Source organism: Anopheles aquasalis, chromosome X (assembly GCF_943734665.1).
Source record: "Anopheles aquasalis chromosome X, idAnoAquaMG_Q_19, whole genome shotgun sequence".
NCBI lineage: Eukaryota > Metazoa > Arthropoda > Insecta > Diptera > Culicidae > Anopheles > Anopheles aquasalis.
This window is the reverse complement of record NC_064876.1, coordinates 3,801,798-3,814,322: the sequence shown is the minus strand read 5'-3', so window position 1 is coordinate 3,814,322 and position 12,525 is coordinate 3,801,798. Positions and strand designations below refer to the sequence as shown.

General features: G+C 33.5%; 1 protein-coding gene across 2 annotated transcripts in view; it reads right to left on the bottom strand.

The window, feature by feature from the left end:
* Positions 1-12,525, bottom strand: part of LOC126569084 (sushi, von Willebrand factor type A, EGF and pentraxin domain-containing protein 1) — a 56,415-nt gene that overhangs the window by 21,861 nt on the left and 22,029 nt on the right. The window lies entirely within an intron of this gene.

The following is a 12,525-nucleotide window of genomic DNA, read 5'->3' as shown; positions in this document are numbered from 1 at the left end:
GCGTGCTTTTCGTACCTTGGCCGACTGTTTTTGTTATATCTTTGGTTCTAGGAGATATTTTAAGAAAATGTAAAAAGCACAGTAAAGAAGAATAAGAAACAAAACCATTGATATGTAATACACACTTCTAGGCTAAGAGTTTCCCTGAAAAATCAGTGAAAATGAAAAAAATGCATTCAAGGGGGATAAAGGTTTCTTTGAGTGCTTTTCGTACCTTGGCCGACTGTTTTTGTTATATCTTTGGTTCTAGGAGATATTTTAAGAAAATGTAAAAAGCACAGTAAAGAAGAATAAGAAACAAAACCATTGATATGTAATACACACTTCTAGGCTGAGAGTTTCCCTGAAAAATCAGTGAAAATGAAAAAAATGCATTCAAGGGGGATAAAGGTTTCTTTGCGTGCTTTTCGTACCTTGGCCGACTGTTTTTGTTATATCTTTGGTTCTAGGAGATATTTTAAAAAAATGTAAAAAGCACAGTAAAGAAGAATAAGAAACAAAACCATTGATATGTTATACACACTTCTAGGCTAAGAGTTTCCCTGAAAAATCAGTGAAAATGAAGAAAATGCATTCAAGGCGGTGAACAAAGGTTTTTTTGCGTGCTTTTCGTACCTTGGCCGACTGTTTTTGTTATATCTTTGGTTCTAGGAGATATTTTAAGAAAATGTAAAAAGCACAGTAAAGAAGAATAAAAAACAAAACCATTGATATGTAATACACACTTCTAGGCTGAGAGTTTCCCTGAAAAATCAGTGAAAATGAAAAAAATGCATTCAAGGGAGATAAAGGTTTCTTTGCGTGCTTTTCGTACCTTGGCCGACTGTTTTTGTTATATCTTTGGTTCTAGGAGATATTTTAAGAAAATGTAAAAAGCACAGTAAAGAAGAATAAAAAACAAAACCATTGATATGTAATACACACTTCTAGGCTGAGAGTTTCCCTGAAAAATCAGTGAAAATGAAAAAAATGCATTCAAGGGGGATAAAGGTTTCTTTGCGTGCTTTTCGTACCTTGGCCGACTGTTTTTGTTATATCTTTGGTTCTAGGAGATATTTTAAGAAAATGTAAAAAGCACAGTAAAGAAGAATAAGAAACAAAACCATTGATATGTAATACACACTTCTAGGCTGAGAGTTTCCCTGAAAAATCAGAGAAAATTAAAAAAATGCATTCAAGGCGGTGGATAAAGGTTTCTTTGCGTGCTTTTCGTACCTTGGCCGACTGTTTTTGTTATATCTTTGGTTCTAGGAGATATTTTAAGAAAATGTAAAAAGCACAGTAAAGAAGAATAAGAAACAAAACCATTGATATGTTATACACACTTCTAGGCTGAGAGTTTCCCTGAAAAATCAGTGAAAATGAAAAAAATGCATTCAAGGGGGATAAAGGTTTCTTTGCGTGCTTTTCGTACCTTGGCCGACTGTTTTTGTTATATCTTTGGTTCTAGGAGATATTTTAAGAAAATGTAAAAAGCACAGTAAAGAAGAATAGGAAACAAAACCATTGATATGTAATACACACTTCTAGGCTGAGAGTTTCCCTGAAAAATCAGTGAAAATGAAAAAAATGCATTCAAGGGGGATAAAGGTTTCTTTGCGTGCTCTTCGTACCTTGGCCGACTGTTTTTGTTATATCTTTGGTTCTAGGAGATATTTTAAGAAAATGTAAAAAGCACAGTAAAGAAGAATAAAAAACAAAACCATTGATATGTAATACACACTTCTAGGCTGAGAGTTTCCCTGAAAAATCAGTGAAAATGAAAAAAATGCATTCAAGGGGGATAAAGGTTTCTTTGCGTGCTTTTCGTACCTTTGCCGACTGTTTTTGTTATATCTTTGGTTCTAGGAGATATTTTAAGAAAATGTAAAAAGCACAGTAAAGAAGAATAAACAACAAAACCATTGATATGTAATACACACTTCTAGGCTGAGAGTTTCCCTGAAAAATCAGTGAAAATGAAAAAAATGCATTCAAGGGGGATAAAGGTTTCTTTGCGTGCTTTACGTACCTTGGCCGACTGTTTTTGTTATATCTTTGGTTCTAGGAGATATTTTAAGAAAATGTAAAAAGCACAGTAAAGAAGAATAAGAAACAAAACCATTGATATGTAATACACACTTCTAGGCTAAGAGTTTCCCTGAAAAATCAGTGAAAATGAAAAAAATGCATTCAAGGCGGTGGATAAAGGTTTCTTTGCGTGCTGTTCGTACCTTGGCCGACTGTTTTGGTTATATCTTTGGTTCTAGGAGATATTTTAAGAAAATGTAAAAAGCACAGTAAAGAAGAATAAGAAACAAAACCATTGATATGTTATACACACTTCTAGGCTGAGAGTTTCCCTGAAAAATCAGTGAAAATGAAAAAAATGCATTCAAGGGGGATAAAGGTTTCTTTGCGTGCTTTTCGTACCTTGGCCGACTGTTTTTGTTATATCTTTGGTTCTAGGAGATATTTTAAGAAAATGTAAAAAGCACAGTAAAGAAGAATAGGAAACAAAACCATTGATATGTTATACACACTTCTAGGCTGAGAGTTTCCCTGAAAAATCAGTGAAAATGAAAAAAATGCATTCAAGGGGGATAAAGGTTTCTTTGCGTGCTTTTCGTACCTTGGCCGACTGTTTTTGTTATATCTTTGGTTCTAGGAGATATTTTAAGAAAATGTAAAAAGCACAGTAAAGAAGAATAGGAAACAAAACCATTGATATGTAATACACACTTCTAGGCTGAGAGTTTCCCTGAAAAATCAGTGAAAATGAAAAAAATGCATTCAAGGGGGATAAAGGTTTCTTTGCGTGCTCTTCGTACCTTGGCCGACTGTTTTTGTTATATCTTTGGTTCTAGGAGATATTTTAAGAAAATGTAAAAAGCACAGTAAAGAAGAATAGGAAACAAAACCATTGATATGTAATACACACTTCTAGGCTGAGAGTTTCCCTGAAAAATCAGTGAAAATGAAAAAAATGCATTCAAGGGGGATAAAGGTTTCTTTGCGTGCTCTTCGTACCTTGGCCGACTGTTTTTGTTATATCTTTGGTTCTAGGAGATATTTTAAGAAAATGTAAAAAGCACAGTAAAGAAGAATAAAAAACAAAACCATTGATATGTAATACACACTTCTAGGCTGAGAGTTTCCCTGAAAAATCAGTGAAAATGAAAAAAATGCATTCAAGGGGGATAAAGGTTTCTTTGCGTGCTTTTCGTACCTTTGCCGACTGTTTTTGTTATATCTTTGGTTCTAGGAGATATTTTAAGAAAATGTAAAAAGCACAGTAAAGAAGAATAAACAACAAAACCATTGATATGTAATACACACTTCTAGGCTGAGAGTTTCCCTGAAAAATCAGTGAAAATGAAAAAAATGCATTCAAGGGGGATAAAGGTTTCTTTGCGTGCTTTTCGTACCTTGGCCGACTGTTTTTGTTATATCTTTGGTTCTAGGAGATATTTTAAGAAAATGTAAAAAGCACAGTAAAGAAGAATAAACAACAAAACCATTGATATGTAATACACACTTCTAGGCTAAGAGTTTCCCTGAAAAATCAGTGAAAATGAAAAAAATGCATTCAAGGGGGATAAAGGTTTCTTTGCGTGCTTTACGTACCTTGGCCGACTGTTTTTGTTATATCTTTGGTTCTAGGAGATATTTTAAGAAAATGTAAAAAGCACAGTAAAGAAGAATAAGAAACAAAACCATTGATATGTAATACACACTTCTAGGCTAAGAGTTTCCCTGAAAAATCAGTGAAAATGAAAAAAATGCATTCAAGGCGGTGGATAAAGGTTTCTTTGCGTGCTGTTCGTACCTTGGCCGACTGTTTTGGTTATATCTTTGGTTCTAGGAGATATTTTAAGAAAATGTAAAAAGCACAGTAAAGAAGAATAAGAAACAAAACCATTGATATGTTATACACACTTCTAGGCTGAGAGTTTCCCTGAAAAATCAGTGAAAATGAAAAAAATGCATTCAAGGGGGATAAAGGTTTCTTTGCGTGCTTTTCGTACCTTGGCCGACTGTTTTTGTTATATCTTTGGTTCTAGGAGATATTTTAAGAAAATGTAAAAAGCACAGTAAAGAAGAATAGGAAACAAAACCATTGATATGTAATACACACTTCTAGGCTGAGAGTTTCCCTGAAAAATCAGTGAAAATGAAAAAAATGCATTCAAGGGGGATAAAGGTTTCTTTGCGTGCTCTTCGTACCTTGGCCGACTGTTTTTGTTATATCTTTGGTTCTAGGAGATATTTTAAGAAAATGTAAAAAGCACAGTAAAGAAGAATAAAAAACAAAACCATTGATATGTAATACACACTTCTAGGCTGAGAGTTTCCCTGAAAAATCAGTGAAAATGAAAAAAATGCATTCAAGGGGGATAAAGGTTTCTTTGCGTGCTTTTCGTACCTTTGCCGACTGTTTTTGTTATATCTTTGGTTCTAGGAGATATTTTAAGAAAATGTAAAAAGCACAGTAAAGAAGAATAAACAACAAAACCATTGATATGTAATACACACTTCTAGGCTGAGAGTTTCCCTGAAAAATCAGTGAAAATGAAAAAAATGCATTCAAGGGGGATAAAGGTTTCTTTGCGTGCTTTTCGTACCTTGGCCGACTGTTTTTGTTATATCTTTGGTTCTAGGAGATATTTTAAGAAAATGTAAAAAGCACAGTAAAGAAGAATAAGAAACAAAATCATTGATATGTAATACACACTTCTAGGCTAAGAGTTTCCCTGAAAAATCAGTGAAAATGAAAAAAATGCATTCAAGGGGGATAAAGGTTTCTTTGCGTGCTTTTCGTACCTTGGCCGACTGTTTTTGTTATATCTTTGGTTCTAGGAGATATTTTAAGAAAATGTAAAAAGCACAGTAAAGAAGAATAAGAAACAAAACCATTGATATGTAATACACACTTCTAGGCTAAGAGTTTCCCTGAAAAATCAGTGAAAATGAAAAAAATGCATTCAAGGGGGATAAAGGTTTCTTTGCGTGCTTTTCGTACCTTGGCCGACTGTTTTTGTTATATCTTTGGTTCTAGGAGATATTTTAAGAAAATGTAAAAAGCACAGTAAAGAAGAATAAGAAACAAAACCATTGATATGTAATACACACTTCTAGGCTGAGAGTTTCCCTGAAAAATCAGTGAAAATGAAAAAAATGCATTCAAGGGGGATAAAGGTTTCTTTGCGTGCTTTTCGTACCTTGGCCGACTGTTTTTGTTATATCTTTGGTTCTAGGAGATATTTTAAGAAAATGTAAAAAGCACAGTAAAGAAGAATAGGAAACAAAACCATTGATATGTAATACACACTTCTAGGCTGAGAGTTTCCCTGAAAAATCAGTGAAAATGAAAAAAATGCATTCAAGGGGGATAAAGGTTTCTTTGCGTGCTCTTCGTACCTTGGCCGACTGTTTTTGTTATATCTTTGGTTCTAGGAGATATTTTAAGAAAATGTAAAAAGCACAGTAAAGAAGAATAAAAAACAAAACCATTGATATGTAATACACACTTCTAGGCTGAGAGTTTCCCTGAAAAATCAGTGAAAATGAAAAAAATGCATTCAAGGGGGATAAAGGTTTCTTTGCGTGCTTTTCGTACCTTTGCCGACTGTTTTTGTTATATCTTTGGTTCTAGGAGATATTTTAAGAAAATGTAAAAAGCACAGTAAAGAAGAATAAGAAACAAAACCATTGATATGTAATACACACTTCTAGGCTGAGAGTTTCCCTGAAAAATCAGTGAAAATGAAAAAAATGCATTCAAGGGGGATAAAGGTTTCTTTGCGTGCTTTTCGTACCTTGGCCGACTGTTTTTGTTATATCTTTGGTTCTAGGAGATATTTTAAGAAAATGTAAAAAGCACAGTAAAGAAGAATAAGAAACAAAATCATTGATATGTAATACACACTTCTAGGCTAAGAGTTTCCCTGAAAAATCAGTGAAAATGAAAAAAATGCATTCAAGGGGGATAAAGGTTTCTTTGCGTGCTTTACGTACCTTGGCCGACTGTTTTTGTTATATCTTTGGTTCTAGGAGATATTTTAAGAAAATGTAAAAAGCACAGTAAAGAAGAATAAGAAACAAAACCATTGATATGTAATACACACTTCTAGGCTAAGAGTTTCCCTGAAAAATCAGTGAAAATGAAAAAAATGCATTCAAGGGGGATAAAGGTTTCTTTGCGTGCTTTTCGTACCTTGGCCGACTGTTTTTGTTATATCTTTGGTTCTAGGAGATATTTTAAGAAAATGTAAAAAGCACAGTAAAGAAGAATAGGAAACAAAACCATTGATATGTAATACACACTTCTAGGCTGAGAGTTTCCCTGAAAAATCAGTGAAAATGAAAAAAATGCATTCAAGGGGGATAAAGGTTTCTTTGCGTGCTCTTCGTACCTTGGCCGACTGTTTTTGTTATATCTTTGGTTCTAGGAGATATTTTAAGAAAATGTAAAAAGCACAGTAAAGAAGAATAAAAAACAAAACCATTGATATGTAATACACACTTCTAGGCTGAGAGTTTCCCTGAAAAATCAGTGAAAATGAAAAAAATGCATTCAAGGGGGATAAAGGTTTCTTTGCGTGCTTTTCGTACCTTTGCCGACTGTTTTTGTTATATCTTTGGTTCTAGGAGATATTTTAAGAAAATGTAAAAAGCACAGTAAAGAAGAATAAGAAACAAAACCATTGATATGTAATACACACTTCTAGGCTGAGAGTTTCCCTGAAAAATCAGTGAAAATGAAAAAAATGCATTCAAGGGGGATAAAGGTTTCTTTGCGTGCTTTTCGTACCTTGGCCGACTGTTTTTTGTTATATCTTTGGTTCTAGGAGATATTTTAAGAAAATGTAAAAAGCACAGTAAAGAAGAATAAGAAACAAAATCATTGATATGTAATACACACTTCTAGGCTAAGAGTTTCCCTGAAAAATCAGTGAAAATGAAAAAAATGCATTCAAGGGGGATAAAGGTTTCTTTGCGTGCTTTTCGTACCTTGGCCGACTGTTTTTGTTATATCTTTGGTTCTAGGAGATATTTTAAGAAAATGTAAAAAGCACAGTAAAGAAGAATAAGAAACAAAACCATTGATATGTAATACACACTTCTAGGCTAAGAGTTTCCCTGAAAAATCAGTGAAAATGAAAAAAATGCATTCAAGGGGGATAAAGGTTTCTTTGCGTGCTTTTCGTACCTTGGCCGACTGTTTTTGTTATATCTTTGGTTCTAGGAGATATTTTAAGAAAATGTAAAAAGCACAGTAAAGAAGAATAAGAAACAAAACCATTGATATGTAATACACACTTCTAGGCTGAGAGTTTCCCTGAAAAATCAGTGAAAATGAAAAAAATGCATTCAAGGGGGATAAAGGTTTCTTTGCGTGCTTTTCGTACCTTGGCCGACTGTTTTTGTTATATCTTTGGTTCTAGGAGATATTTTAAGAAAATGTAAAAAGCACAGTAAAGAAGAATAAGAAACAAAACCATTGATATGTAATACACACTTCTAGGCTGAGAGTTTCCCTGAAAAATCAGTGAAAATGAAAAAAATGCATTCAAGGGGGATAAAGGTTTCTTTGCGTGCTTTTCGTACCTTGGCCGACTGTTTTTGTTATATCTTTGGTTCTAGGAGATATTTTAAGAAAATGTAAAAAGCACAGTAAAGAAGAATAAGAAACAAAACCATTGATATGTAATACACACTTCTAGGCTAAGAGTTTCCCTGAAAAATCAGTGAAAATGAAAAAAATGCATTCAAGGGGGATAAAGGTTTCTTTGCGTGCTTTTCGTACCTTGGCCGACTGTTTTTGTTATATCTTTGGTTCTAGGAGATATTTTAAGAAAATGTAAAAAGCACAGTAAAGAAGAATAAGAAACAAAACCATTGATATGTAATACACACTTCTAGGCTGAGAGTTTCCCTGAAAAATCAGTGAAAATGAAAAAAATGCATTCAAGGGGGATAAAGGTTTCTTTGCGTGCTTTTCGTACCTTGGCCGACTGTTTTTGTTATATCTTTGGTTCTAGGAGATATTTTAAGAAAATGTAAAAAGCACAGTAAAGAAGAATAAGAAACAAAACCATTGATATGTAATACACACTTCTAGGCTAAGAGTTTCCCTGAAAAATCAGTGAAAATGAAAAAAATGCATTCAAGGGGGATAAAGGTTTCTTTGAGTGCTTTTCGTACCTTGGCCGACTGTTTTTGTTATATCTTTGGTTCTAGGAGATATTTTAAGAAAATGTAAAAAGCACAGTAAAGAAGAATAAGAAACAAAACCATTGATATGTAATACACACTTCTAGGCTGAGAGTTTCCCTGAAAAATCAGTGAAAATGAAAAAAATGCATTCAAGGGGGATAAAGGTTTCTTTGCGTGCTTTTCGTACCTTGGCCGACTGTTTTTGTTATATCTTTGGTTCTAGGAGATATTTTAAAAAAATGTAAAAAGCACAGTAAAGAAGAATAAGAAACAAAACCATTGATATGTTATACACACTTCTAGGCTAAGAGTTTCCCTGAAAAATCAGTGAAAATGAAGAAAATGCATTCAAGGCGGTGAACAAAGGTTTTTTTGCGTGCTTTTCGTACCTTGGCCGACTGTTTTTGTTATATCTTTGGTTCTAGGAGATATTTTAAGAAAATGTAAAAAGCACAGTAAAGAAGAATAAAAAACAAAACCATTGATATGTAATACACACTTCTAGGCTGAGAGTTTCCCTGAAAAATCAGTGAAAATGAAAAAAATGCATTCAAGGGAGATAAAGGTTTCTTTGCGTGCTTTTCGTACCTTGGCCGACTGTTTTTGTTATATCTTTGGTTCTAGGAGATATTTTAAGAAAATGTAAAAAGCACAGTAAAGAAGAATAAAAAACAAAACCATTGATATGTAATACACACTTCTAGGCTGAGAGTTTCCCTGAAAAATCAGTGAAAATGAAAAAAATGCATTCAAGGGGGATAAAGGTTTCTTTGCGTGCTTTTCGTACCTTGGCCGACTGTTTTTGTTATATCTTTGGTTCTAGGAGATATTTTAAGAAAATGTAAAAAGCACAGTAAAGAAGAATAAGAAACAAAACCATTGATATGTAATACACACTTCTAGGCTGAGAGTTTCCCTGAAAAATCAGAGAAAATTAAAAAAATGCATTCAAGGCGGTGGATAAAGGTTTCTTTGCGTGCTTTTCGTACCTTGGCCGACTGTTTTTGTTATATCTTTGGTTCTAGGAGATATTTTAAGAAAATGTAAAAAGCACAGTAAAGAAGAATAAGAAACAAAACCATTGATATGTAATACACACTTCTAGGCTGAGAGTTTCCCTGAAAAATCAGTGAAAATGAAAAAAATGCATTCAAGGGGGATAAAGGTTTCTTTGCGTGCTTTTCGTACCTTGGCCGACTGTTTTTGTTATATCTTTGGTTCTAGGAGATATTTTAAGAAAATGTAAAAAGCACAGTAAAGAAGAATAAGAAACAAAACCATTGATATGTAATACACACTTCTAGGCTAAGAGTTTCCCTGAAAAATCAGTGAAAATGAAAAAAATGCATTCAAGGGGGATAAAGGTTTCTTTGAGTGCTTTTCGTACCTTGGCCGACTGTTTTTGTTATATCTTTGGTTCTAGGAGATATTTTAAGAAAATGTAAAAAGCACAGTAAAGAAGAATAAGAAACAAAACCATTGATATGTAATACACACTTCTAGGCTGAGAGTTTCCCTGAAAAATCAGAGAAAATTAAAAAAATGCATTCAAGGGGGATAAAGGTTTCTTTGCGTGCTTTTCGTACCTTGGCCGACTGTTTTTGTTATATCTTTGGTTCTAGGAGATATTTTAAAAAAATGTAAAAAGCACAGTAAAGAAGAATAAGAAACAAAACCATTGATATGTTATACACACTTCTAGGCTAAGAGTTTCCCTGAAAAATCAGTGAAAATGAAGAAAATGCATTCAAGGCGGTGAACAAAGGTTTTTTTGCGTGCTTTTCGTACCTTGGCCGACTGTTTTTGTTATATCTTTGGTTCTAGGAGATATTTTAAGAAAATGTAAAAAGCACAGTAAAGAAGAATAAAAAACAAAACCATTGATATGTAATACACACTTCTAGGCTGAGAGTTTCCCTGAAAAATCAGTGAAAATGAAAAAAATGCATTCAAGGGAGATAAAGGTTTCTTTGCGTGCTTTTCGTACCTTGGCCGACTGTTTTTGTTATATCTTTGGTTCTAGGAGATATTTTAAGAAAATGTAAAAAGCACAGTAAAGAAGAATAAAAAACAAAACCATTGATATGTAATACACACTTCTAGGCTGAGAGTTTCCCTGAAAAATCAGTGAAAATGAAAAAAATGCATTCAAGGGGGATAAAGGTTTCTTTGCGTGCTTTTCGTACCTTGGCCGACTGTTTTTGTTATATCTTTGGTTCTAGGAGATATTTTAAGAAAATGTAAAAAGCACAGTAAAGAAGAATAAGAAACAAAACCATTGATATGTAATACACACTTCTAGGCTGAGAGTTTCCCTGAAAAATCAGAGAAAATTAAAAAAATGCATTCAAGGCGGTGGATAAAGGTTTCTTTGCGTGCTTTTCGTACCTTGGCCGACTGTTTTTGTTATATCTTTGGTTCTAGGAGATATTTTAAGAAAATGTAAAAAGCACAGTAAAGAAGAATAAGAAACAAAACCATTGATATGTAATACACACTTCTAGGCTAAGAGTTTCCCTGAAAAATCAGTGAAAATGAAAAAAATGCATTCAAGGGGGATAAAGGTTTCTTTGCGTGCTTTACGTACCTTGGCCGACTGTTTTTGTTATATCTTTGGTTCTAGGAGATATTTTAAGAAAATGTAAAGAGCACAGTAAAGAAGAATAAGAAACAAAACCATTGATATGTAATACACACTTCTAGGCTAAGAGTTTCCCTGAAAAATCAGTGAAAATGAAAAAAATGCATTCAAGGCGGTGGATAAAGGTTTCTTTGCGTGCTGTTCGTACCTTGGCCGACTGTTTTGGTTATATCTTTGGTTCTAGGAGATATTTTAAGAAAATGTAAAAAGCACAGTAAAGAAGAATAAGAAACAAAACCATTGATATGTTATACACACTTCTAGGCTGAGAGTTTCCCTGAAAAATCAGTGAAAATGAAAAAAATGCATTCAAGGGGGATAAAGGTTTCTTTGCGTGCTTTTCGTACCTTGGCCGACTGTTTTTGTTATATCTTTGGTTCTAGGAGATATTTTAAGAAAATGTAAAAAGCACAGTAAAGAAGAATAGGAAACAAAACCATTGATATGTAATACACACTTCTAGGCTGAGAGTTTCCCTGAAAAATCAGTGAAAATGAAAAAAATGCATTCAAGGGGGATACAGGTTTCTTTGCGTGCTCTTCGTACCTTGGCCGACTGTTTTTGTTATATCTTTGGTTCTAGGAGATATTTTAAGAAAATGTAAAAAGCACAGTAAAGAAGAATAAAAAACAAAACCATTGATATGTAATACACACTTCTAGGCTGAGAGTTTCCCTGAAAAATCAGTGAAAATGAAAAAAATGCATTCAAGGGGGATAAAGGTTTCTTTGCGTGCTTTTCGTACCTTTGCCGACTGTTTTTGTTATATCTTTGGTTCTAGGAGATATTTTAAGAAAATGTAAAAAGCACAGTAAAGAAGAATAAGAAACAAAACCATTGATATGTAATACACACTTCTAGGCTGAGAGTTTCCCTGAAAAATCAGTGAAAATGAAAAAAATGCATTCAAGGGGGATAAAGGTTTCTTTGCGTGCTTTTCGTACCTTGGCCGACTGTTTTTGTTATATCTTTGGTTCTAGGAGATATTTTAAGAAAATGTAAAAAGCACAGTAAAGAAGAATAAGAAACAAAATCATTGATATGTAATACACACTTCTAGGCTAAGAGTTTCCCTGAAAAATCAGTGAAAATCAAAAAAATGCATTCAAGGGGGATAAAGGTTTCTTTGCGTGCTTTTCGTACCTTGGCCGACTGTTTTTGTTATATCTTTGGTTCTAGGAGATATTTTAAGAAAATGTAAAAAGCACAGTAAAGAAGAATAAGAAACAAAACCATTGATATGTAATACACACTTCTAGGCTAAGAGTTTCCCTGAAAAATCAGTGAAAATGAAAAAAATGCATTCAAGGGGGATAAAGGTTTCTTTGCGTGCTTTTCGTACCTTGGCCGACTGTTTTTGTTATATCTTTGGTTCTAGGAGATATTTTAAGAAAATGTAAAAAGCACAGTAAAGAAGAATAAGAAACAAAACCATTGATATGTAATACACACTTCTAGGCTGAGAGTTTCCCTGAAAAATCAGTGAAAATGAAAAAAATGCATTCAAGGGGGATAAAGGTTTCTTTGCGTGCTTTTCGTACCTTGGCCGACTGTTTTTGTTATATCTTTGGTTCTAGGAGATATTTTAAGAAAATGTAAAAAGCACAGTAAAGAAGAATAAGAAACAAAACCATTGATATGTAATACACACTTCTAGGCTGAGAGTTTCCCTGAAAAATCAGTGA